Source organism: Notolepis coatsorum (assembly GCF_963971535.1).
Source record: "Notolepis coatsorum genome assembly, chromosome: 14".
Taxonomy (NCBI): domain Eukaryota; kingdom Metazoa; phylum Chordata; class Actinopteri; order Aulopiformes; family Paralepididae; genus Notolepis; species Notolepis coatsorum.
Window position 1 is genome coordinate 21639698 of NC_140178.1, and position 5000 is coordinate 21644697.

A 5000-nucleotide genomic window follows, 5' to 3' on the forward strand; every position below is an offset into this window, starting at 1 on the left:
CAGTAATTTCAGGGAACATTAAGACACCTTAATCAGTAATGTCAGGGAACATTGACTTACTTGACTTAATCCTCTTTACCCCGTTGGGGGGCATAGGGCGTCCACCTGAGCTCTCCATCTCACTCTCTTCTGGGCCAGGGCCTTTGTCTCCAGGTGTTTCTCGGCCTACCGGCTTTCCTCTTCCCCTGCAGGTTGTAGTCCAAGGCCTGTCTAGTGATGTTGTTTGAGTCCTTCCTAAGGGTATGCCCTATCCAGTTCCACTTTCTCCTTTTGATGGTGGTAGCTATGCTGTCCTGGTTGGTTATCCTCCACAGCTCTTCATTTGTGGTTTTGACGGGCCACCACAGCTTGAGGATGTAGCGCAGGCATTTGTTGACAAACACCTGGATCTTGCTTGTGAGGCCCTCTGTAGTCGTCCACGTCTCAGAGCCGTAGAGCAGGACAGTCTTCACATTGGTATTGAAGATCCGTAGCTTGGTGTTGTTGGAGAGTTGCTTGGACAACCAGATTGGCCTGAGTATGCTGAATGCTACCTGTGCTTTGCTGTCAGGGAACATTAAGACACCTTAATCAGTTTTTACTCTGGCTCATAGAACATGCTCAGTACATGTCTCTCAGCTGATAGATAGATGCTGTCTGTTCATACTAGTCAACCTCACCAGCTGATAGATGGTTGCTGTATGCTCTACTAGTCAACTTCACCAGCTGATAGATGGTTGCTGTATGCTCTACTAGTCAACTTCACTAGCTGATAGGTAGTTGCTGTCTGCTCTACTAGTCAACTTCACCAAGTTCAAGTTTCAAGTTTCTTTAATAGTTGTCATACAGAAGTACAGAATACTTTTATACAAAATGCTTCTTACTGTTACGCTCCAGAGACTGTGCTAGACAAGATAAGTATGACATAACATAGTATAGCATGTAAATTAGAAGTAAAAAAATGAGGTCACAGTGTTCAGTATAGACATATGTACAATGTTCGATGCAGAATAGACGTAACTGAGTTACCATATAATATACAATATACTATGCAGTGTACTTATATATAATACTATATAGTGCAAAGCAGAAATGGGATGAGGTACAATTTAGGTACAATTTACAGTAAGGTGTACGAGTTGTAGTGCAAATCCTTTATCAATAAATATAAAGTGTGGAGAGTGGGTGCTGCAGTGTGTTTGTTTAAAGTGAGTGTGTGCGTGTGGATGTGTGTGGTATGTGCATTTGATAGTTGTTGTGTAGTGTTTATTGTTCGTTGAGCAGCCTGATGGCCTGGGGATAGAAGCTTATTTTTATTTTTATTTTTTTATCTTTTTCCCCCTCCATTTTTCCTCCGATTTTCTCCCATCCCAATGTTAGTCGTATGCCAATTCCCAATCCCTTCCTGGTCGCTGCGCACTTACCCCCCACAGTCAGATCATCTGGGATAGTGGAGGCTATCACGTGCTTCCTCCGACACACGTCCAGCCAATCAACCGCTTCTTTTCACCTGGCAGCGCGGATCCTCCCCGAGAGGGCGTAGCACGTAGCGTGTGGAAGGATCACACTATCCCACTCAGGTCCTATCCGCGCTTAGCAGGCGCCCCGACCGAACTGTAGGAGTCGCTGTTTACAACGACCCGGACCCACCCCGCCAGCTTCTCCCACCCTCTAATACAGCCAATTGTATTAGTGTGAACGGCCAGCCAAGCTGGTGACAACCCCGGAGCTGTGAGCTGGATTCGAACAGGCGAATCCAGCTCACAGCTCCGGGGTTGGTGACGAACGCAATCTCCGCTACGCCACCTAACCGCCCAATAGAAGCTTCTTCTGAGTCTTTCTGTGCTCGCCTTGAGACTCCGGTATCGCTTGCCTGACTGCAGCAGTTCAAAGAGGCAGTTGTTCGGGTGGCTGGAGTCCTTAATGATTCTCTTAGCCTTGCCCCTGCACCGCTTGTTGTAAATGTTCTGGAGGGTGGGGAGCCCCCCTCCAATTGTGCGTTCGGCTGAACGTGTCACTCTTTGTAGTCTGCTTCGGTCTTGTGCAGTGCTATTCCCAAACCAGGAGGTGATGTTGCCAGTCAGGATGCTCTCTATTGTACATGAGTAGACATTCTTAAGGATCTTCTGACTGACTTGGAACTTCCTTAGGCGCCTGAGGAAGTAGAGGCGTTGTCGTGCCTTCTTCACAACACTGTCAATGTGTGTGGTCCATGTCAAGTCCTCGGATATGTGGGCTCCGAGGTACTTAAAGCTGTTCACTCTCTCAACCGGTGCTCCGTCGATGCTGAGGGGGCTGTAGTCCTTGAACCCCGACCTCCTGAAGTCCACAATCATCTCCTTTGTTTTGCTGACGTTCAGGGAGAGGCTGTTTTCCTGGCACCATCCCGCCAGGACCTTGACCTCTTCCAGGTAGGCCCTCTTGTCGTTTGCAGAGATCAGGCCCACCACTACTGTGTCGTCAGCAAATTTGATGATTGTGTTGTTACTCCGCTGAGCCACACAGTCGTGTGTGTACAGGGAGTAGAGGAGGGGACTCAGAACACAGCCCTGGGGGGCCCCTATGTTGAGGGTGATGGATGAGGAGGTGCAGTTGCCTGCTCTCACCACCTGGGGTCTGCCCGTCAGGAAGTCCAAGACCCACTGGCAGAGGTCATAGTTCAAGCCCAGGTCCCTGAGCTTGGCTATGAGTTTGGAGGGGACTATGGTATTGAATGCCGAGCTGTAGTCGATGAATAGCATTCTCACATAGTTCCCCTTCCTCTTGTCCAGGTGTGATGCTGCTGTGTGCAGCACATGGGCTATGGCGTCCTCGGTGGACCTGTTGGGGCGGTATGCAAATTGCAGGGGGTCCAGGTTGATGGGGAGGGAGGAGCAGATGTAGCCCTTTACTAGTTTCTCAAAGCACTTCATGGCTATGGAGGTGAGAGCTACAGGGCGGTAGTCGTTGAGGCAAGCAGGCTTGGATTTCTTGGGTACAGGGATAATAGTGGACTTCTTCAGGCAGGTGGGGATGACAGCCTGTTCTAAGGACAGGTTAAATATGTCAGTGAATACCGGGGCCAGTTGGTCGGCACAGACTTTTAGTACCAGCTGATAGGTAGTTGCTGTCTGCTCTACTAGTCAACTTCACTAGCTTATAGGTAGTTGCTGTCTGCTCTACTAGTCAACTTCACCAGCTGATAGATAGTTGCTGTCTGCTCTACTAGTCAACTTCACCAGCTGATAGATAGTTGCTGTCAGTGGTTAAACACCTTAACACTTTCTGTGCCACGCTGTTTGGTTAATTTACCTTTAGAATGCCGGACTTTCTAGTTGTTTCCTTGGTCGCTGCACTATGTTTGCGAAGCTGTGTTTGTGTTCTGTATTATAGCTGTAGAGACACGGTGTGGCCCATTTCGACAAACATTACTTGTAGTCCAGCATGGGAATAATAGTTTGTTTCCACACGCTGTAGTTTGTAGTTTATTACACGCTAAACATCATGCATTTCCAAGGTAATACAGTCTTTTTTCATAGATCGCACACGTTATGTACAATAAGCCCAAACCGTTCTGGCTGATCCCCTGAAACCCTGAATACTCCCATATCAAAGGTATATGCTATGTATATATGTATCATCACAAAATCATCAAGGGGGGGGTGGGGGTCGTTTTAACTCAAAACTATGATCGCGTTTGCCGAGCATGCTTTCCGTCCGTTGAAACACAGAACTGTGATCGTTTCAGATTAGGTCAAATAGACATAGAATGTAGCTTACCTTAGCCAGAAGGTATTCCAAAAGCATAATTCCAAATAATTCCAAGTGATCGCATCGCCATCGCGATTACCAGTGTATATGTCAATACACGTTTCGATGGTCAAATACGCTCACGCAACGTAATCCAGAGGCGAGGACTGTGAATTCCTGTCCCGGGAGAAGGAGTGGCCACTCGCGAGGAGAAACTGAAAGTGATCTGGCTATCAGACCAGAGCCCCATGCAGTTCAGACACGAGACGATACTGCCACCTGGTGATGGTCGATCAGAATGCAGTTAAAAATTGTCGGGACGTGCCTAAATGATGCAGACCGCTCTGGGCAACTGTGTAGAGCGGGGATCAAAGTAAAAATATCAAACGATTCAAAAACGTATTTATACGTGTTTGGCACTCAACGGTTGGGGCCCAGAAACGTAAAAACACATGATTGGCACCCAATGTGTTAATCAGCATTGTCAGGGAACATTAAGACACCTTAATCAGTAATGGCAGGGAACATTAAGACACCTTAATCAGCAATGTCAGGGAACATTAAGACACCTTAATCAGTAATGGCAGGGAACATTAAGACACCTTAATCAGCAATGTCAGGGAACATTAAGACACCTTAATCAGTAATGGCAGGGAACATTAAGACACCTTAATCAGCAATGTCAGGGAACATTAAGACACCTTGAGCGCCATACCCGAGTATAGTCGGGTTTTCATAATATTTTATTTTATTCGATTTTTTTATTCGATGCAATGTCACGGACCTCGGTGTTACCATAGGAAATCATTCTGAGATCCCTAGAGTGTAATACCGGCCGCATCCTGCTAGGTGGCAGTATCACTCACCCTTTGAAAAAAAAATTCACACTGGGTGTTACACATCTAATTTCCTCCGGGCGCAGAATTTTGGTAGAGGCAAGTCTAGCGGTTCCCCGATCACATTGAAACGCGTCCATGGAGCCTCGATGCATGTGTTGTGCCGGATTATGTCGGGGACCCGATGGACACCAATACTGGAAATCACGATCAGACAATTGGAATATTCTTTTTGGGATACCTCCTAGTAAAGGTAAGGACTATATGACATTAATCCTACTTTGATCCAACCATGATTTCACATCGAACGCAACGATCATATGTAACGTACTCCAAAATGTATGCCGTTGCTGACGATCAAAGCATCAAAAAACGACCCCCCCCCCTCCCTTTCATGCATTCATGATGAAACATAATACCTATAAATTGGAAATAGTAGCGTGTCCAGGCGAGCAA

At 46.9% G+C, this 5000-nt stretch overlaps 1 protein-coding gene across 1 annotated transcript in view; it reads left to right on the top strand.

Moving 5' to 3' along the window:
* The window catches only part of LOC311240014 (TANK-binding kinase 1-binding protein 1-like), a gene marked incomplete at its 5' end in the record, with an annotated part of 50904 nt that overhangs the window by 6002 nt on the left and 39902 nt on the right, over positions 1–5000 (top strand).